We start from the raw sequence: 23136 nt of genomic DNA, 5'->3' as shown, positions 1-23136 counted from the left end.
AAGAGGGCAGCACGGTGCTCTGTAGTTTAAAGATGGCGGATGACAGCTGTCAAAAAAGCACGTGGCTGTCAAAAAACACGTGGCTTTGTTTACCACGCGCTAGTTAGGTTAAGTTGGTACCACTAAGGTTTAGGCCCGTCAAGATGGCAGTACTGAGGTTAGCGATGCGTTGTTGTCTGTCAAAAAGCACGTGGCTGTCAAAAAACACGTGGCTGTCAAAAAGCACGTGGCTTTGTTTACCTCATGCTAGTTAGGTTAAGTTGGTACCACTAAGGTTTAGGCCCGTCAAGATGGCAGTACTGAGGTTTGCGATGCGTTGTTGTCTGTCAAAAAGCACGTGGCTTTGTTTACAAATCTGTCAAAAAGCACGTGGCTGTCAAAAAGCACGTGGCTTTGTTTACCTCATGCTAGTGAGGTTAAGTTGGCACTACTGAGGTTTAGGCCCGTCAAGATGGCAGCAGTGAGGTTAGCGATGCGTTGTTGTCTGTCAAAAAGCACGTGGCTGTCAAAAAACACGTGGCTTTGTTTACCTCATGCTAGTTAGATTAAGTTGGCACTAGTGAGGTTTAGGCCCGTCAAGATGGCAGCAGTGAGGTTAGCGTTGCGTTGTTGTCGATGACAGCTGTCAAAAAGCACGTGGCTTTGTTTACAAATTCAAATCTCGCGCCAAAATTCAAATTTCCCGCCAAAATTCAAATTTCCCGCGGGCGGCGGCGGCGGAGGAGGAGGCGGGCGGAGGCGTGCGGCGGCGGAGGTGCCGTCGAACTCTCCCATTATACTACTGCTGGTTTAAAAGTTCATCTGCGTACAAGTTCAAATATGTAAGTATTTTCGAAATCGGTGAATTACTTTTTGAGATATAAAGAAGAACAGCATGCACGGTTTTGCATGCCGCATCAGACGGCGTGAAGTCGGGCAAGGACATACTGAGGCGCAAGTTGCTTCCTGGCCTTGATTGCAGCGACAGAACGGATACCAGGCATGTACTGTAAACATAATGTGATGTACAGTAACATACCCTGGGTGTGCAACGTTTTTATATGACTGGCGAACACACAACGGGGGACGGAGATTAAAGTTGTATTGTTTTGTTTTGGCATGTAATAGGCTGCGGTCAGTTTAGCGTTTTTTGCTGACGGATGGGAATGGGAATGATTTGGAAAGAAAGTCGGCCGTGGCCTATCACAAAGGGACCTATCCGGTATTTGCCTGGTGTTGAATATGGGACACCATGAAAATCAATGTCAGTTTGGGCGAGGCAGGACTCGAACCTACGCTCTCCCGAATGCACGCTACTACAGTCGCGCTGGAGCTCTACGGAGATTAATGCTTGTAAAATAAAACATAAATAATAGTGTTGCTGCCATCTCACTACGATCAGCTCTAAACATTTGCTTTTCTAGAAGGAGCTCTTCCGGTGTTTTGTGTTATGTTTATTTCTCAACTCATAGAGTAGTATGAACTGTACACTAAAACCAGTGACATTTATAGCTTTCGTTATGTTCTTTCAAGACAAAGTACTTATTTTATTCGTTTTAAACATCAACCCTTTCTGTCCTGTCATATGTTCGCCTGTCATACACACTTTGCAAACCCATCACATGTGTACGAGGTGCTTACATGCCTGGTTCCCATTTCGTGGCTGAACTCACTCCCAGGAAACTGCTTGCTCCTCAATACGTCCTTGCTCGACTTCACGCCGTCTGATGCGGCATGCAAAACCGTGCATGCTGTTCTTACTTATATCTCAAAAAGTAATTGTTCGATTTTGAAACTACTTACATATTTGAACTTGTACGCAGATTAACTCTTAAATCAGCTATATAAATTTGTGCCGTTCTATTTAAAAATACGGAGTTAGTACCAATATCTCGGTTACTAATCACCCCATTAGACTAAATAGCACGTTATTTGACAAGACCCTGCGTACCATTTACGAATATGAAAACAGAAAGCTGATATCTTTAATGGTTTAGAAGTTATTTGCGTGTAAGGTGTTAGGTGAATAACCCTGTATACTTTGAGAGTTACGTAACAGCTCGCGGGTGCTGTGGCCGAGTGGTCACCGTCATTGTCTACGGCCAGAGTTCGAGTCTCGCTTTTCCTACAATTATTTTTCAAAATGAATGATGATTTGAGGGGATATGAACTTTCTTTCTTAATCCGTTTATCGTTCAGAGTTCGACTTTGCCTCGGACTCGGCGAGTGATTCCAACTGTACCGCCTCAAGGGCAGTGCCTGGAGAGTGAGACTTTGGGTCGGAGGATACAGCTGGGGAGGAGGACCAGTACCTCACCCAGGCGGCCTCACTTGCTATGCTGAAGAGGAGCCTTGTTGGGGGATGGGAAGTCTCACGCTCCGAGGGGAAAAAGCAACCCTGGGTGGTAAAAGGATTAAGAAGTATTAAGAAAGAAAGAAAACGTGGAAATTAGAGCAATATCTATTACTGTTATGCTGCAAATAAGTCAGATCTATTACTGTTAATATGTCACTAAGATACTTAAATGAGTACATGGACTCCTTATTGCACTTTACTACACAAGATGTAAACACCAGCGTTCGCTGGTGCGGCACTGGAGTGAGGGTACAGAACGCATGAGTTTAATTCATGTTCGGACTGACATTTTGTTTACTGAATTGTAAATACACCCCAAAAACCTCGAAGGGCTATGGTCTTCCAAGGGACCGTTGCTCAGCCCGAAGTCCTGCAGATTATGAGGTGTCGTGTGGTCAGCATGACGATTTCTCCCGGCCGTTATTCTTGGCTTTCTGGACGGGGGTCGCTATCTCACCGTCAGATAACTTCTCAATTTTAATAACGTAGGCTGAATGGACCTGAAACCAGCCCTCACATGCAGGTAAACATCCATGCCCCGGCCGAAAATCGAACCCGGCGAATGCGGGTAAGAGGCAGGCACACTACCCCTACCCCCCGGGGGGGGGGGGCATTGTAAATGAACACTACTTTCAATAATAGGTTGTGATTGTGTTGGTTCTAAAGATCTGAAGGACACTAGTTTAAGCCAAGACCAACTACAAGAGTAGTACCGAACTGGTCCGACGGATAGTTTGACAGCTGGAGGCAGCAACTTCCGAATGGGTTACCAACAACCGCCTCATTTCACGACACTCAGCGTCAGTTCTTAGACCGTCTTAGAGCAGTGCAGTACGAGTAGAAGTGTCCAATGCTTTCCATGTTAAGTGAGAGGGGCTTTAAGTTAGTCGTTTTTGAAGGATTTACATATTCAGTAGGTGACAAGACACAATCGGGTCAGAAGTGACTGACTTAAAGGGCAATACGTTACTAGCTGTTACCCACACCTTCGCTCGCGAGGATTTCGTAATTTGATAAAAATTACTTGTTCCTCGGTACTGCACTAGGACATTATTTGTAAATCCCTAAAGTAAATAGAATCAGAATTAAGATAGAGACATTCATCGCCCTTGAACAGGCCAGTAGGAAAATGGGACTGAACATCAACCAGCAGAAAACTAAATATATGGCTGCTGGGAAAGCACGTAAGGAGAACGTGCCACCCTCAATAACCGTGGGCAGCAGTTTAAACATCTAGGATCGACAGTCACCCACTCAAATGATACCTGTCATGAAATTAAACAGAGATTAATAGCAGCCAACAGAGCCTATTTTGCTCTAACAAGGCTTCTCTCCTCATGGCTCTTGACCCGTACCACTAAATTAACCATCTATAAAACATTTATAAGACCTGTGCTTACATATGCCTCGGAAACTTGGCCATTAACAGCAAAAGATACTGGAATGCTGGATGCCTTCGAAAGAAAGATACTTCGAAGAATCATCGGCCCAGTCTGTGAAAGAGGAACATGGAGGAGGAGGCACAATCATGAATTGTACAACATTTATAAAGACCCACCTATTAGAAGAAGAGTGAAATCAGCCAGATTGAGGTGGGCCGGGCATGTAGCACGGATGAGTGATACGGAAGTACCTAAAAAGATATTAAATGGAAATCCAGGGGGACAGAGAGGACGAGGTCGACCGACAAGATGGATGGATGGAGTTACTGAAGATCTTCGAGAAATGGGCTAAAGGAATTGGAAAGTTTTAGCGTTGGATCGAGATAAATGGCGGAAGATTGTTGAAGAGGCCAAGGTTCACAATGAACTGTAGAGCCATAGAAGGAGAAGAAGAATAAGAAGAGAAGAAGGAGACGAAGAAGAAGAAGAAGAAAAAGACTTCTTCAACTCTCTAAATCTAAAAAATAACTATAATGCGACGTTCTACTTGCCTTCGAGCTCGCATACAGTCGAGTGAGTTCGACGATTGCTTCCCCAATGAACTATGCCTACGTCATTATTATTATTATTATTATTATTTATTTTCCACTAATTGTAGTTACAAAGGCGTATTGTTTACATCAGGATTAATCTCTTGTGAAAAGAAGTATACAGTCTTCTCAGACCGCAATGGAGAATTAACCGGGCCAAAGCCGACATGGCGAGGAGCCCCGTCACGATGTGTATTGATATGGCATGTTATTGTAGCGAGATGCCCTTCCTAACACAAACCTCAGTTGAGGAGCTAATCAAGATGATGAATGAAACTGGATAAGGAGGCTGTGGTCCGTGAATTGGAACTGTCCTGGCATTGGCCTACAAGTGAAAATGGGAAACCACGGAAAACTATCTCAGGAGAGCCATCGGTGGGGTTCGAACCCACGCGCCTCTCGAATAGCCGCGCGCCCACTCAGCTCGGTGGAAGTAATGCGGGCGTTCGGGGGTGGCAGCTCTACAGCGCAGAAGCGGGAGTAACTTAACGTGCACTATATTTGGGAGAGTGAGATCCAATCCCACAGAGAGACACACGATGGTGTGGAGAAGATAAGACCGATAATTTTCAGTCTTTCTCGACAACAATGTGATAGTGTTCTCAAGACATACTCTCAATCAATCAATCAATCAATCAATCAATCAATCAATCAAAAGGAGACGAGCTGCTCGACTAAGTGTTCCAAGCTGTCAGTGGAGAGATGGAAGTCGAATGACATTAGTAGACGAATTAGTTTGAGCGGTGTTTTTAAAGTAGGAGAGATCACAACGTAAAGATAAAATTGGAATTCAAGGGGACAAACTGGGGCAAATAGGCCTAATCGTTTATAGGAAGGGGAGTTAGGGATTAGAATAACTTACCAAGGAAGATATTCAATAAATTTCCAATTTTTTGCAGTCATTTAAGAAAAGGCTAGGAAAGTAACAGATAGGGAATCTGCCACCTGGGCGACTGCCCTAAATGCAGATGAGTAGTGAATGATTGAGTGATTGATTAACTGATGGATTTATTGATTGATTGATTGACTTATTGGTTGGTTGGTTGATTGCTAGCTTGATTGATTGATTGATTGATTGATTGATTGATTGATTGATTGATTGATTGATTGATTGATTGATTGATTGATTGATTGATTGATTGATTGATTGATTGATTGATTGATTGATTGATCAGCTGCAGCATCTTCCGACCGAAAGTCTCACGCTCCAAGAAACTGCCCTTGAGGCGGTAGAGGTGGGATCACTCGCTGAGTCTGAGGAAAAAACCAACCGTGCAGGGTAAACGGATTAAGAAAGAAAGAAACAACTTTGGAGCTTACCAGTAATATCTGGAACAAGGGATCGGCTGACAGCAATTCTGAGAGCGTTCTCTAAGTTACGATCAGAAACACTCGCACGCAATCTAGTTTTCGCACAAGTCAAAGAAGAAAAAACAAAAGAAAACTTCGACATATGCATGTGGATCCAAACATAGAAATAAACTTAGCTAATCAGCTGAAGGTTAGGAAAATCTTCCTTCGACAAATTTTCGTAGAATTCGAGCAAAGCTTTTTTTTTGTTGTTGAAAAATAGGTCTTTTTGATGATCACGTAATTATTGTCCCACATATTAAGCATTTGGCTTTATCGTCACGACTGAGAAAAAATTGGAAGTTCCCAGTTCGATTGAAATAGACTTTCGGAAGTGTTTGCTTCATTCGAAACAGGTTGTCTTGTGTTTATCTACTTCACTGATAAACAAGCCGTCTACCACCGAACGCTTCCTCGCTCTCAGCACACTACACCATCCGAGTCAAGTCGAGTTGAGCCGAGTCGGACCGATGCACAGTGCACGGAGCTCTTGTGCCTCGGTTTGCACGCGTGAGATTTTGGGAGTTTGAGAGGCCCTGCTCTAGACTTACAGTATCTTACAATATTGTTGATATTACACAGAGACTAAACCCTTGTGTTTAGATCTGGGAAAATTATTGTTCGCGCTACTTGCGTAAGGGTACGCCCATAGTGCACCGCTTCCCGCTTCTCGCTTTGTCGCGTAAACCGCGCGAGTTGCAAGCAGCGAGGTGAACCCGCGCGATTCTAGGGGGTGGTGGTTATAGTGCACCGCTCGCGGAAGGCCGGAAGCATCTGTCAGTAGGCAAGATAGAGGTGTCACGCGAGGATCTAATGTGTATGTTGTTGACAACAGATATTATTTATCATAAAATTAAACAAGAAAGAATTAAAAACGTCCACGAAATGAACATTTTTTTGCTAGTGGCTTTACGTTACACCGACACAAATAGGTCTTATGGCGACGATGGGATAGGAAAGGCCTAGGACTTGGAAGGAAGCGGCCGTAGCCTTTATTAAGGATGCAAGCTCACAGACGCGCGCCCCTAACCGCACGGCCAACTCGCGCGGTACGAAATGAACAGAACTCGCCTTAAAGTAGGGGAATAACGTACTTTGTTACCTCAACTGAAAGCTCACCCCGAGAAATTTTACGAATATTTCCGAATGGATGAACAGACTACATCTTGAACAAAATCGAATACCGGATAAGAAAAGGATGGTGTAACTTTCACCAACAGAAAATTCTTCCAGAAGAACGTCTTACGGTAACTTTGAGGAAAGTAGTTTTGAATTACCGGTATTAGTTTTGATTGTTTTATTTATACAAAAGGGAAAATGAGATGATGTGGTAATTTTGAACAGGATTTTATAACAATAGTTGGGCTATAAACATTTAATTACCGAGCTCGATAGCTGCAGTCGCTTACGTGCGACCAGTATCCAGTATTCGGGAGATAGTGGGTTCGAACCCCACTGTCGGCAGCCCTGAAGATGGTTTTCCGTGGTTACCCCTTTTTACATCAGGCAAATGCTGGAGCTGGAGCTTAATTAAGGCCACGGCCGCTTCCTTCCCACTCCTAGACCTTTCCTGTCCCATCGTCGCCATAAGACCTATCTGTGTCGGTGCGACGTAAATCGTCTTATAAAACAAAATAAAAACATTTAATTTCAACGATAAATTAATGGCGGAAGCGTTAAAAGTACACTTTTTCAAAACTGATTTTATTAGAGAATGAATACGAAGTAAATATTAATGAAAATGTTTAGCATTACACTTTTTAACGTAACACAAATTCACCTAACAGTTGCACAATGTCTCAAATGCATCACCATGAAGTGCGGTCTGAACGGTCTGTTCATTTGAGTATGAAGTACCACCATGACTGGAATTAGGGCTGGGAATGTGTGGAATATCCTGGAAATTCGGATAAACAAACTCGTTAACTAATTGCTGAATTCTATTTCTGAGTTGCAGTTTCTAATAGTGCCGTATTTTGCTTACATAAGCCAAAACACTTCGAAAGAACAATGCATCATCATTGTCGTCACATCGGTCGCATCTGCGTTCTTGTATGACGCGTTCCAACAAAGAAGCCTTTTTTTCTCAATCAGTATCATTTTCTGGTTATACTTTGAACTTAGTTCGTCTCGCTTCCTTTTTCTTGGCAAGCCTATGGTTTCATCCTGCTGTGCTTCCTGAGCTGTGCCTTTTTTTTCCACTTCCTGAATACTCTCCACACCCAGCTGCAGTGTGAGCAACCATTTCAGAATGCTCATTTTCCTGATGAGCTGGAGTTTTACTGTTTTTCAAGTTGCTCGATGTAGTTCTTGGTGCCCACTTTAAACGTCAGTGATTTAGAATATGGCCATTTGGATTCTGGATGACCGCCAGCATCGCCTGAACGACAGGGAGGGAACTTTCCCATTTCTATGGCGAATTGTTCTCTCAGATACTTCCACATTTTCCGCAGAACCCGATCTGAGAAAACAAACAGAATTATAAGTTTATCGATTGATTATTTACTTACTTTTACACTGTTAATAACTCGCTGATCATCTGAAGTCCCGTTCAAAACTATTCAACTATTAGGAAATATCTGAAAACACATTACTGGGAAATGCAGTAATGTTTAGTGACTACTAATGTAGTTGTTTGATATAATAATGACGATTTATTTTTTGTTGATAATAAATAATAATAATAATAATAATAATAATAATAATAATAATAATAATAATAATAATAATAATAATAATAATAATAAACATTATAATAATAATAACTTCCATGCTTTGTCAACAACGTAGGCATGGGCTTGCAACCTTTTGTCCCAAATTACACTTTTCATAAATACTTTGGAGATTAAAATATCTTTATCCGCTTCTATTTTATAAAAGCAAGAGTGAGAACAACGTACGCAGTCGGAAGATAAACAGCAGACTGACCGGGCGTGTTGGGCGGTAAAGCGGTTCAAGCGGGGAAAAGAAATAAAAATTATTTCCTGTTAAAACGGGTAGAAGCGGTTTGAGCTGGTTAAGGGTACGTCCATAGTGCACCGCTTCCCGCTTCTCGTTTTGTCGCGTAAACCGCGCCAGTTGCAAGCAGCGAGGTGAACTCGCGCGATTCTAGCTGGTGGTGGTTATAGTCACTGGCGTAGCCAGGGGGGGGGGGCAGGGGGGCCGGCCCCCCCCCCCAAATATTTCCTGAAACTAGAGCGAGGATTAGCCGTTGTTTTACGTACGGTACGAACAACTTAAAAACGTACGCCGAAATGTAAAATTAACGTAGCGACAAGAATCTATTAGTAGGGCTCAATAGGGACATACATAATTCTCCATATTTGTACTGCTTGAATGAAAGGAAGACACTTAGGATTGTGATGCGCGAGGATATTTTCATGTAGAGGCCTCAGTATTGGGAATGAAACCGTGTATTGACACATGTCAAGACATGAAGAAAGGGCCAATTAGCAAGGGATTACTCAGTAGGGGGTCGGAACGTGACCACCGAGATAACGGGGGCCACGTCCAGAAACAGCTGCAAGCTTACAACATCGTGTCAGCTTTTGCAGATCGGTTCCAGGAAACAACAATGTCCTAGGGATCCTCGGGTTGCACCGTGGTTGAGAGATGTGCTGTGTTTGAGTTGCAGCGTTGGGAAGACTGTGACAGGATTGTGATCTGCACGTTAGTTCCTCATTTTGTGCCATATAAGTAACATTTTTTGAAGAGGGACCGTTTTGTCACTGAAAAGCCAACACTATGTGCATCCTCGGTAAGTTATGAAAAAGTTTGTTTTTTTAATTCTTACAGTGCCAAGACAATCGCGGATGCGTGCCTAAGTTCGATAGGTAGGCCTATATATTTTGTCAAATGCCCGGGGACTGATTGGAACCTCAAATGGCACCATCAAAAGTGCGGGTAAATACTTTATAATTGGCGGGCATGATAACTCCGTTCCAATGCTTCTATCTTCTCATCAGGACGGCCCAGGCTTGAATCGCAGTCGATACATTAAACATTTTTAAAATGGGTGGTCACGTTCTACTGATACGAATTCTACTTAAAACACTAGATCCCGTCCCTTACCTTTCTTTATACTTTTGAGTCAGAACCGCATCATTTATGGTGGTGTATTTTGAGTATCCAACCATTCTTCGGACTTACCTTGTACCTTAAATGGTGAGTGGATGCAGTGGCGTACCCACAAAATAATTTCAGTAGGTCCAGGCCAGTAGTGTGGATACAACTTTCCCTTGAAAGGGGTTGTGAAAAGATTTTTTTATTTTTTATTTAGAATTCGCTTTACGTCGCACCGTAGGTCTTCAATGGCGACGATGGGAAAGGAAAGGGCTGAGAGTGGGAAGAAGCGGCCGTGGTGTGAAAATTGGAAACCACAGAAAACCATATTTAGGGCTGCCGACAGAGGTGTTTGAACCCACTATCTCCCGGATGCAAGCACACAGCTGTGCGCCCCTAACTGCACGGCCAACTCGCCCGGTGAATATGAAAAGAAAGCCGGTCCTACCGAGTGCGGGGACGGATCTTCAGTAGATATTGTTGGTTTTGATTGTTACCATGTACAATCATAGCTTTTGCACTTTTAACATAAACCGGCTGCATTATTGAAACTGTTCGTAAAATTGAAAATATCGTTCTTCGCTTGTGAGGAAGTAGAATCTTCATTTAATTTGTCTTCTTAAAAAAAGGGAACCACTTTTGTACTACACCCCGTGAAGGTGACTACCTTCCAGGCCGTATATATTTCGATTACGAGAGACTCAAGGAAAACTCTACTGCACCCAAACACAAGGCTGTATCCTCCCCATCCCATGCCTTTCTTAACTCTGCCAGTGCCGGGAATCGAATGCAGGATGTCTTAAGTCAAATTCGAAAATAAGGAGACCTAAAAGTACCAGCCGGCCTCACAGTGTACGGGTAGCGTGCCTGCCTCTTACCGGAGGCCCCGGGTTCTATTCCCAGCCAGGTCAGGGACTTTTACCTGGATCTGAGGGCTGGTTCGAGGTACACTCAGCCCACGTGTTTATAATTGAGGAGCTATCTGAAGGTGAGGTGGCGGCCCCGGTCTAGAAAGCCAGGAATAACAGCGGAGAGGATTCGTCGTGCTGAGCACACAACACCTCGTAATCTGCAGGCCTCCGGGCTGAACAGCCGTCGCTTGGTAGGCGATGGCGCTTCGGAGCTGTTACGTCATGGAGTTTAATTTGGAAAAGTGAACAGAGAAGGAAGCGACACCCCTGCAAGGTTCCTTAACTTCCAGCTAGTTCTTCTGTCCGGCCTCGTGCGTTTAGGACAGTAAGAAAACGTACGCCTTAATAAATGCTCCTCATAAAACCTTTGTAAAAATACTAGCTGCATCTATTTATAACAATAATCACAAACGCCTCCTTTTCATGTGGCTCAGTTGGTTGAGTCGCTGTCCTTCTGAGTCTGAGTTCGCAGGTTCAAATCCCGGATTGGATCGGTAACCCTTAAAACGGTGTTTAAATGGCAACAGCTCAGTGTCGTTGATTTCTGGCACGTTAATAAAAATTATAGATACGAATATTAGCGTCACGAAACTCTAACTTTATACTACTATATTCTGTATCCCAGACTTGCGTGGAAAAGTAATTAACAATTTACTTTACGTCACACCGACACAGATAGGTCTTATGGCGACGTCGGGATAGGAAATGCCTGGGAGTGGGAAGGAAGCGGCCGTGGCCTTAATTAAGGTACGGCCCCAGCATTTGCTTGGTGTGAAAATGGGAAACCACGGGAAAACATTTTCAGGGCTGCCGACAGTGGGGTTCGAATCCACTATCTCCCGGATGCAAACTCACAGCTGCGTGGCCCTAACTGCGTTGGAAACTAACAGGGCAACGTAAACCCTACATAGCATTTTTTGTAACGTGTATTTTTCTTTACCAACTAACAAAATATCTATACCCATACGCTTTATATTATTTATTTATTTATTTATTTATTTATTTATTTATTTATTTATTTATTTATTTATGAGTGCCTTCAGTACAGTGGCGAAGTTAGGGCTCCAGGCCCTCTTGTACACTTAACCACATACTAATCAAAATCTTAAATAAAATACTGAGATTCTTAAAATAGTTAAAACTACATAAATTAATAGAATTTAAAATAAATTTAAATAAATTACTTACTAAATATTCGGTGGTGGGGTCATGTGAGCCGAATGGAGGAGGATAGGTTACCTAGGAGAATAATGGACTCTGCTATGGAGGGTAAAAGAAGTAGAGGTAGACCAAGACGACGATGGTTAGACTCGGTTTCTAACGATTTAAAGATAAGAGGTATAGAACAAAATGAGGCCACAACACTAGTTGTAAATCGAGGATTGTGGCGACGTTTAGTAAATTCACAGAGGCTTGCAGACTGAACGCTGAAAGGCATAAGAGTCTATAATGATTATGTATGTATGTAAGTTAATATTAGAACTAATTAATATTAAAAACTCTTAAACATGGCTATTCCTCAGGAACGCACACATTCATATTTCAACCATTCAGTCAGCTGTCCTCAGCAGGTAGTCTCGGCAGGTGACCTTAAATCGTGATTTTAAAAAACTAGTTTCTCTGACCTGAACTGGCAGGGAATTCCATAATCTGGCGACAGTCACCACAAATGATTTAATAATTTTATTTGTGCGGTGCAGTGGAATAGAAAGAATGGATCTAGAACGTGTATTAATGTTGTGAAATGATGATAAAAAGACGAATTTAGAAGAAATATACATTGGCTGACTTTCAGCTACCACTCTGATCACCATCGTTAAAGTGTGCAGCTGCCGACGTTTATCAGACATCAGCCATGAGACAGCCTGATAGTATGGGGTGATATGAAAATCGTACGGTACTCGTTATTGTAAATAAATCGCAGGCAGGAATTCAGTGCTCGTTGAAGTTTAAGTGTTTCTTCTCTCGTCATGTCCACTAAAACAACCTCACAATAATCAAGAATAGGGAGAATGAGTATCTGTATTAGTTTGGCCTGTAGCTCAAATGGAAATACATTCCTCTGTCGTTTAAGAGGGTGAAGTAGTCCAAAAATCTTTTTACGTATTTCTTTCGTTTGATCAGACCAATCAACTGATACATTCATCATTACGCCGGGATTTTTAACCGTTTTACTGTAGGGAATAATGTTACCATTCAGTAGGATAGGCGGGATTGCGACATTGTTTGAGAAGCTCAATAATTTTCGTGATCCAATTATAATTGTCTGAGTTTTTTTGCAGTTTAGTATAAGAGAGCTTCGTTGTGCATATACACTGAGTCGTCGGAGGTTCCTGTTAATATCTTGTCTTGCAGTGTCGATATAGCCTATTTAAAGATCGTCAGCACAGAGGTCATGTGTGTTATTTCCTGTCACAGATGGTATGTCATTGATATAAATACAGAAACTTAGGGGCAGTAGAATACTGCCCTGTGGGGCAACACTAAGTTTCATTTTCCATTTAGAGGCCTTGTCGTTTACTGTTACACGCTGTTGACGGTTACTCATAATGTTATGTATAAAAGTAATAGGAATATCATATACACCTGTAGTCTTTGATTTTATCGAGTACAAAGCCTTTTAACCTGATTTTCTGTGACACTGTGAAATGTGAATGGCAGATTGACTGGAGGGGAGGGCGGTGAGTCGATGCAGTTAATTTGGGTATGTTGAATATTTATTCTACTAAAGTAATCGTTCAGTTCGTCAAGTGGAATGTCAGGAGTTGTCTGTCTCTGTTGACATTTTCCTATTCCCAGAGCTCTAAGTTGGTCCAATGCGCGATTACAATTTAAGTTGTTAGCTGAAATCCGAAAATATATGCATTTTTTAAATTTCTGATTAACTGCTTTGTGCGATTTCTTAAGATGCGGTTAGATTCGAAGTCTGTGTCATCTAAGGTTTGTTTATAATGTCGAAATAACGAGTCACGGTGGGCCATCATTGTCTTGCCTTCATCATCTAGCCATGAACAAGGACGAGAAACCTGCATTCGACGCGCGCGCAAGCGCGCGCGTGTGTGTTTGTGTATCTTTGCCGCATTTTTTGTATAAAATGTCACTTCTTTATTGCTTATCACATGACCATTATTATTATAACATTACCGTATTTGTTCTAAACCAGAATATTGCATCCTTACCCAAAGTGTTTATTCTTGCATTCATTTCACTTCTACGGGGAATATATGAAATGCTGCAGTTATGTTGGAATGGGAGTAACAGAGGTAGCCGAGGGACCGGGGCTTGTCGTCCAAGGAGTCCAGACACCCCAGGAGTTTTAACGAAAGTTCTTTAATTGAGCATTTTATATATAATGTGCATTAATATTAGCTTCCGGAGTCCGACTCATTGGCTGAATGATCAGTGTTGAGGCCTTCGGTTCAGACGGTTCCGGGTTCGATTCCCGGCTGGGTTGAGGATTTTAATCGCGTCTGAATAATTCTTCTGGCTTGGGACTGGGTGTTTGTCCCAACATATTCATATTCAGACAACATACTACATTACCAACCACCAAATAAACACACAACACTGATCACATCCCTCTATATAGGGTTGGCGTCGGGAAGGACATCCGGCCGTAAAACAGGGCCAAATCCACATGTGCGCCACATTTCGCACCCGCGACCCCACAGATGTGGGAAAAGTGGGGAAGAAGAAGAAGGAAATTACTATTAGCTTCCGGAATCCGCACGAATTCACCACTCTTACTTGGATCCAAGGACACTCATTTCCTTTTTCGGTATTCTACACCACCTAAACTATGGAAGTTTGGACACCTATCAAAATAAAATTCTGGATGAATGCCCCCCCCCCCCTAAACTGAAATCCTGGCTACGCTACTGGTTATAGTGCACCGCTCGCGGAAGGCCGGAAGCATCTGTCAGTAGGCAAGATAGAGGTGTCACGCGAGGATCTAATGTGTATGTTGTTGACAACAGATGTTATTTACCATAAAATTAAACAAGAAAGAATTACACACGTCCACGAAGTGAACATTTTTTTGCTAGTGGCTTTACGTTACACTGACACAAATAGGTCTTATGGCGACGATGGGATAGGAAAGGCCTAGGAGTTGGGAGGAAGCGGCCGTAGCCTTATTTAAGGATGCAAGCTCACAGACGCGCGCCCCTAACCGCACGGCCAACTCGCGCGGTACGAAATGAACAGAACTCGCCTTAAAGTAGGGGAATAACGTACTTTGTTACCTCAACTGAAAGCTCACCCCGAGAAATTTTACGAATATTTCCGAATGGATGAACAGACTACATCTTGAACAAAATCGAATACCGGATAAGAAAAGGATGGTGCAACTTTCACCAACAGAAAATTCTTCCAGAAGAACGTCTTACGGTAACTTTGAGGAAAGTAGTTTTGAATTACGGGTATTAGTTTTGATTGTTTTATTTATACAAAAGGGAAAATGAGATAATGTGGTAATTTTGAACAGGATTTTATAACAATAGTTGGGCTATAAACATTTAATTACCGAGCTCGATAGCTGCAGTCGCTTACGTGCGACCAGTATCCAGTATTCGGGAGACAGTGGGTTCGAACCCCACTGTCGGCAGCCCTGAAGATGGTTTTCCGTGGTTACCCCTTTTTACATCAGGCAAATGCTGGAGCTGTAGCTTAATGAAGGCCACGGCCGCTTCCTTCTCACTCTTAGACCTTTCCTGTACCATTGTCGCCATAAGACCTATCTGTGTCGGTGCGACGTAAATCGTCTTATAAAACAAAATAAAAACATTTAATTTCAACGATAAATTAATGGCGGAAGCGTTAAAAGTACACTTTTTCAAAACTGATTTTATTAGAGAATGAATACGAAGTAAATATTAATGAAAATGTTTAGCATTACACTTTTTAACGTAACACAAATTCACCTAACAGTTGCACAATGTCTCAAATGCATCACCATGAAGTGCGGTCTGAACGGTCTGCTCATTTGAGTATGAAGTACCACCATGACTGGAATTAGGGCTGGGAATGTGTGGAATATCCTGGAAATTCGGATAAACAAACTCGTTAACTAATTGCTGAATTCTATTTCTGAGTTGCAGTTTCTAATAGTGCCGTATTTTGCTTACATAAGCCAAAACACATCGAAAGAACAATGCATCATCATTGTCGTCACATCGGTCGCATCTGCGTTCTTGTATGACGCGTTCCAACAAAGAAGCCCTTTTTTCTCAATCAGTATCATTTTCTGGTTATACTTTGAACTTAGTTCGTCTCGCTTCCTTTTTCTTGGCAAGCCTATGGTTTCATCCTGCTGTGTTTCCTGAGCTGTGCGTGTTTTTTTTTTCCACTTCCTGAATACTCTCCACACCCAGCTGCAGTGTGAGCAACCATTTCAGAATGCTCATTTTCCTGATGAGCTGGCTGGAGTGTTACTGTTTCTCAAGTTGCTCGATGTAGTTCTTGGTGCCCACTTTAAACGTCAGTAATTTAGAATATGGCCATTTGAATTCTGGATGACCGCCAGCATCACCTGAACGACAGGGAGGGAACTTTCCCATTTCTATGGCGAATTGTTCTCTCAGATACTTCCACTTTTTTCGCAGAACCCCATCTGAGAAAACAAACAGAATTATTAGTTTATCGATTGATTATTTACTTAGTTTTACACTGTTAATAACTCGCTGATCATCTGAAGTCCCGTTCAAAACTATTCAACTATTAGGAAATATCTGAAAACACATTACTGGGAAATGCAGTAATGTTTAGTGACTACTAATGTAGTTGTTTGATATAATAATGACGATTTATTTTTTGTTGATAATAAATAATAATAATAATAATAATAATAACAATAATAATAATAACAATAATAATAATAAAAGTACTGTCTATTCCTCACTTACCGTCTTCAACACCCATTTCAGCAGCTCTTTCCTTCCATGCTTTGTCAACATTGTAGGCATGGGCTTGCAACCTTTTGTCCCAAATTACACTTTTCATAAATACTTTGGAGATTAAAATGTCTTTATCCGCTTCCATTACAAAAGCAAGAGTGAGAACAACGTACGCAGTCGGAAGATAAACAGCAGACTGACCGGGCGTGTTGGGTGGTAAAGCGGTTCAAGCGGGGAAAAGAAATAAAAATTATTTCCTGTTAAAGCGGGTAGAAGCGGTTTGAGCTGGTTAACGCAGGTAGGCGGGTGCACTATGGCCGCCCCAATCAGTTTTCACTATCTTTTCTTTCCCGCTCGCCCGCCGCGATAAAGCAGGAAGCGGGAAGCGGTGCACTATGGCCGTACCCTAATGAAAGAGGTTAAGACTTATTTAAAACCCCAACTTGACTAGAGATCGAACCTAGCACTCTGACGGATGAAAGAGTTTGAACGCAATTCGAACATTCAACTCTGAGCAAAGAAAAATCGCCGACCCGACTGTGAATCGAACCCGGGGCTCATTTACTTAGGCAGTAGACAAGCATGCTAACAATGAATGTACATTAAAATGCTGTGTATTTAATTGGAACACGTGGATTTAGCCCTACAAGAGAGATCGCAGGTGGGATAAATTCCCACTTCTGTCCTCCTATAGCAAGCAATCATAACTTCCTCAGTAATTCCTGCTTCATGCAATAAAATAAAACTGTCTCTTTCTTATTAGCTAAGTGATGAATCAAATCAAACATTCATTTACTGTTATCTTGGAACATTTAAAAATCTTCATGCTTCTGCTTATCAAAATAACGTAAACGGCTCAATTTTAACAGCCATTTAGGTCAACAAAAATAATTCCTATTTTCTGTTGGAAGTACTTACTCAAGGCTGGAACTCTCCCACCGCACGACCGCTCGGCACAACTCAGGATCGTACTATTCGCTGTTGGCCAATGTACTGTAAACTTCAGTTCGAGGCGTGTCACCCCGCCAAGCCAGCACTGGCCAATAGCAAGGCGGGGCGGGGGACTTGGAGAGGATAAGCGGAGAAGTTCTTTGCAGAAATAATTCAAAAAACATGGCCTTGAGATAACAGCGTTTAACGTTTTTCATTAAGAGGCGGCCGGAGTCAGTTCTAGATTCACATTTTATTTCAAAATATCGCCACTAGTCTCGTTGATGTCGACAACTAACTCCACTGATTCCCCTCTCACCCTCCAGCGTCACATAGTCTGTCACCAGGAAGTTGTGATACAGTACTTGCACGGAGCTGATGGTGTTGACGTTTGTACGGAATGCGAAACATTCCAGGAAATTATTGAGCATGGGTTAGTGCTGAACAAAACAGTCAAAATAAGGTACTGTTTCCGACAAATATAAATGAAATGGCGTATGGCTTTCAGTGCCGGGAGTGTCCGAAGACAAGTTCGGCTCGCCAGATGCAGGTCTGCGCGTCGTGATGAGGTTGAAATGATGATGGTGACGACACATACACCCAGCCACCATGCCAGAGAAATTAACCAATTATGGTTAAAATTACCAACCCTGCCGGGAATCGAACCCGGGACCCCTGTGACCAAAGGCCAGCACGCCGGACACTGTTTCCGATGATGAAATGAAGTAGAGCATCAATCCCGTCCCCGCCTCACGTCTTTCCCTGTACCGGCCAGTCAGTGATACATAGATAATATAATTCTATCCAATGAAAATACAAACTGATATAACAGAAGAATTTTTTAGTCACACAGTGATACTTTGGACATACGATAAATATTGTAACGCGACCAAGAACGGAATTTTCCAACAACCGTGAGTAAAAAAAAAGAGCCTTACAAATTTATAACAGTTTTTTCCTCTTGGAAACAAACAGTTCTGAAATATATAAACAATGTATTAAACATCCCATTGCATATTGTGTTAAAATTTGAATTCGATCAAATAACTTGTTTTCGGAGACACAGAGGTGCCGGAATGTTGTCCCGCAAGAGTTCTTTAACGTCTCGACCTTCCAATACCACCGCCCTGAGCCAGGATCGAACCTGCCAAGGGGCAGAAGGCCTGCGTTCCCGGAGTGTAATTAGAGTAACTACTAAGCTCAAAAATATACCACTTCATTCTCGCTCTCGGTGACGTCAGGCGCTTTAGCCAATAGCAACGCTGCTCACCGGAATGACCTATCTGGCCTGTGAGTTATTCCAGTTACGTTGGATAACCCAATTTCCAAGAAATACAAGGACTGTAAACGACGGTTTTGTATACCTACCCGTTATGAAACTCTGAAACGGTGCTGGTAAAGAACGCAACAGCTGAGGGGGACTGCAACTTCCCTCTGTAGGTGGGGGTAGTAGAATAACACCCACAGTATCCCCTGCCTGTCGTAAGAGGCGACTAAAGCGGGCCCCATAGGCTCTGAACTTGGGAGTCTGGGTTGGCGACCACGGAGCCCTTAGCTGAGTCCTAGCTTTATTTCCACTTACTTGTGCCGGGCTCCTCACTTTCATATATCCTTCTTCTTCAAGTGACATCTCTCTTTTTTTTTTTTTTTGCTAGTTGCTTTACGTCGCACAGACACAGATAGGTCTTATGACGACGATGGGGCAGGAAAGGGCTAGGAGTGGGAAGGAAGCGGCCGTGGCCTTAATTGAATCGATTATTTCAGAAAGCAGTCAAGTGCCAAAAAATGGAAAAATGAGATATACGCACATTTTGGTGCTGAAACCAGTCAAGAAACGTCGTCCTATAATAGTCAAGCATTACGTTGAATTTCGTATTTAGTTCAGAAACCAGTTAAGTGACACCGCTTGGTTGGTTTCTGCGATAAACTGCTAGTACCTTTCCGGTTGGCGCTGCTGTTCTGAATCCAGAATAACCAGCTGTTCATCTGTTTTTGTTGTCATTGTTGTGTTTCTGGAATCGCATGTTCCTAGTTTTGTGAACAACTGATTCAAAAAGTGTTTCTTTTGTTCAGTGCAGTGTTTTTTATATTCTTAGTAATATGTCTCGCCTCTGTGGTGTAGTGGTTAGTGTGATTAGCTGCCACCCCCAGAGGTCCGGGTTCGATTCCCGGCTGTGCCACGAAATTTGAAAAAGTGGTACGAGGGCTGGAACGGGGTCCACTCAGCCTCGAGAGGTCAACTGAGTAGAGGTGGGTTCGATTCCCACCTCAGTCATCCTAGAAGTGGTTTTCCGTGGTTTCCCACTTCTCCTCCAGGCAAATGCCGGGATGGTACCTAACTTAAGGCCACGGCCGCTTCCTTCCTTCTTCCTTGTCTATCCCATCCAATCTTCCCATCCCACCACACGGCCCCTGTTGAGCATAGCAGGTGAGGCCGCCTGGGCAAGGTACTGGTCATTCTCCCCAGTTGTATCCACCGACCCAAAGTCTGAAACTCCAGGACACTGCCCTTGAGGCGGTAGAGGTGGGATCCCTCGCTGAGTCCGAGGGAAAAACCGACCCTGGAGGGTAAACAGATTAAGAAGAACAAGTGATATGTCTGAAAATTCAGAAGCGGGTTCGAATCCCACTGTCGGCAGCCCTGAAGATGGTTTTCCGCGATTTCCCATTTTCACACCAAGAAAATGCTGGGGCTGTAACTTAATTAAGGCCACGGACGCTTCCTTCCAACTCCTAGGCCTTTCCTATCCCGTCGTCGCCATAAGACCTATCTGTGTCGGTGCGACGTAAAGCCACTACTGTAGCAAAAATAAATCAGAAGACGAACCTGTATCTAAAAAGGAATCGAGGAGTGGTAGACAAACAAACTCACACGCGTAATATTATTCGGAATGCAAGGGTAAAAGGAGAAGGTTATATTTCTTACTCAGACAAGGAAGTACCTGGTCGGAGCCCTACATTATTCTTTGTTACTGTTTGTTTTAGGTGCCCATCAATATCAAGAAGATACGTGAACTAAATGCCTTAAAACCTTACCTGGTGGAATATGAATACTTTTATGACAGCATTTTACAATGGCCTACTGCAGAGACAGAATGTGCTGTGGAATTTGTTTATGCGGATTGATTACCTCCTGTCACGATGAGCAGGCATTGCTGATTTCATCCTTTTGTATCAGCAATACAGTCTAAACCTATTAAAATATGTTTTTTTTAAACAAATATGGGGTTTGTGAGAAAATCCCTTCAAAATTCAAGAACCATCCCATAAAAATATGTTTGCAACACTCGTTTATTTCAGAAACCAGTTAAGTGGAAATTTGTTCCGGTTTTTTTACGGCAAAGTTAATAAGCACAACATATTTTTCCTTAGATAGAAATTATTAAGAGATAGAATACTTTCAAGCTAAAATATTAAAACCCCTACCGTCAGGCCCCGATTTCAAGTAGTTAACGCCCTGGGCAAACAATATTTAGCCGCCCGCCCCTCTGCTCGTTCTAAAAAATAATTAAATATTACAGTTTTCAAGATCATGAGTTTTTAAACAGCAAATTATGCAAATACAGTTAATTCTCATAATTAAAGTTATCAAGCTAAATAAAGATAACAGCCAAATAAGAATGAGGGTGTTTTTATTGTTATTTAAAAAGCCGTTGGTTCAGTTTGATAATTTGTATGTAAGTAAATAATTTTAGAAATAAGACACGTTTTTTCATAAAATTTAAATATATAGATTAAATTCAGGTTTTAAAGTTAGAATAGTTTAAAGTGTTTTATATAGTCTAATAAAATAGCCTAATTGGAATAATTTGTGGAATGTAAAAGTAATTTGAATGTAATGAATTTAAGACGTAATTCACGCAGGCCATAATTACTCGATCCGCCGGCCGCCGACCCTCAAAAACTGGCGCCCTGGGCAAATGCCCAGTCCGACCATTTGTAAATCGGGGCCTGCTTACCGTAACATATTGTCTGATGCTAGACAGTTTCTTTCATTTTCCCAAAAATGACAGATTTGGCGCTTGACTTGTTTCTGAAATAATCGATTCAATTAAGGTACAGCCCCAGCATTTGCTTGGTGTAAAACTGGGGAAACGACGGAAAACCTTCTTCAGGGCTGCCGACAGTGGGGTTCGAACCTGTTATCTCCCGAATACTGGATACTGGCCGCACTTTAGAGACTGCAGCTATCGAGCTCGGGTTTTAAGTATCTAGAACCGCCACTGCCCATATTGTAATAGGCTACAACTGAAAGAGGAACAACATATATTTATAGCAATTTATTCTTATTCTACTAAACCTTAAAATAGTTTTATAAATGTATACACACAGAGATAATACAGAAACATTAGTAGCAACTACTATTCAGTATGCGGATTCTCAACCATTACTGCATCACTTTCTGTAACGTTACGCCATTTAGCCATTCTTTTAGTGAGATATGTTGTAGCTTATTCGAACTGACGATTCACCTCCGACCTACAATTACCAATAAAAATAAGTTAATTGTCTTAGTTTGAATAGTAAACATCATTGCGTCACTAATATAACAAAGACAATTCAATAAAGTCGGATAACACCTACCTCAGATAAGGCAGCTGTTAATTCGCATCTTCATGGTGTTCTTCACCAACATATTTGTCATTTTCTTCGGCGTGTTTTAAAGAATAATGTCGATGAATGTTATTTTTTTTGCTAGTGGTTTTACGTCGCACCGACACAGATATGTCTTATGGCGACGATGGGATAGGAAAGGCCTATGAGTTGGAAGGAAGCGACCGCGGCCTTAATTAAGGTACAGCCCCAGCATTTGCCTGGTGTGAAAATGGGAAACCACGTAAAACCATCTTCAGGGCTGACGACAGTGGGATTCGAACCCACTATCTCCACTATCGCCTCTAACCGCACGGCCAGCTCGCCCAGTGTTAACATGTTTAATAAAGTTTAATGTCTTATTACAAATCAAGCGTTTTGCCATTCCATTGCACTCGGTAAAAAGATACGGCATAATAAAACACGACAAAATATAACGTGCTATTGAGAGGTCATACCACAACTAGCGAGTAACAAAGTATTGTCAGCGTGTCCACTGCCGCTTGTTATGAAGCAAGGGTGAGGAAGCGACTGATAACAGCTGAAGATCTCGCTCACCACATCCCTGCGTGGGCAAGAGCTAATCTGTCATCATCCCTCTTCAAGGACAAGGCGCTGCGGCATCTGACGGAAACTGGCTGAACTACCAGCACTAGAATTCGGCCGACACTCGGAAGTCAATAAGCAGAGCTTTATTAAAATCACGATTAAATATATAAAGAAACCCTAATTTTGAAGTATGTTAAAGTAGCCCCTTAGAGAAAAATATAAACTTCGCTACGGTATAGTTTGCTTCCAATTTGAACACCATCTTCACTTAAAACAAGTTTAGGAAAACCACGGTTCAGAGCTCAATTTCATATGGAGATTCGTTATTTTAATTACCATTTTATAACTATATTTGCATTTCTTTTTGAAATGTTTTTGCACTAATGAAAAGTGTATCACAGACTACCGTGCGCTATAAAAACAAAATAATTTTACCTTGTTCCGTTCCCTTATAAAAACTCTTACAAACTTTTGACCCATGTTACAACAACTACTGAGCTGGTGGCCGGCCGTTCCAGCTCCGGCCGCCTCTTAACTTAC

General features: G+C 42.2%; 1 protein-coding gene across 4 annotated transcripts in view; it reads right to left on the bottom strand.

The window, feature by feature from the left end:
* The window catches only part of LOC136885771 (gastrula zinc finger protein XlCGF57.1-like), a 712640-nt gene extending 695131 nt beyond the window's left edge, over nt 1–17509 (bottom strand). For 2 of the 4 annotated variants that reach the window (XR_011018961.1, XM_068230206.1), the window contains exon 1: nt 17443–17509. The gene's annotated coding sequence lies outside the window, so the exon portion shown is untranslated. The remainder of the gene's footprint in view (nt 1–17442) is intronic. The other 2 variants (XR_011018963.1, XR_011018962.1) reach the window with 2 other exon arrangements.
* Nucleotides 17510–23136: the final 5627 nt, after the last annotated feature.

Source organism: Anabrus simplex, chromosome 14 (genome assembly GCF_040414725.1).
Source record: "Anabrus simplex isolate iqAnaSimp1 chromosome 14, ASM4041472v1, whole genome shotgun sequence".
NCBI classification, from domain to species: Eukaryota; Metazoa; Arthropoda; class Insecta; order Orthoptera; family Tettigoniidae; genus Anabrus; species Anabrus simplex.
This window is presented reverse-complemented; position numbering and strand designations above follow the sequence as displayed.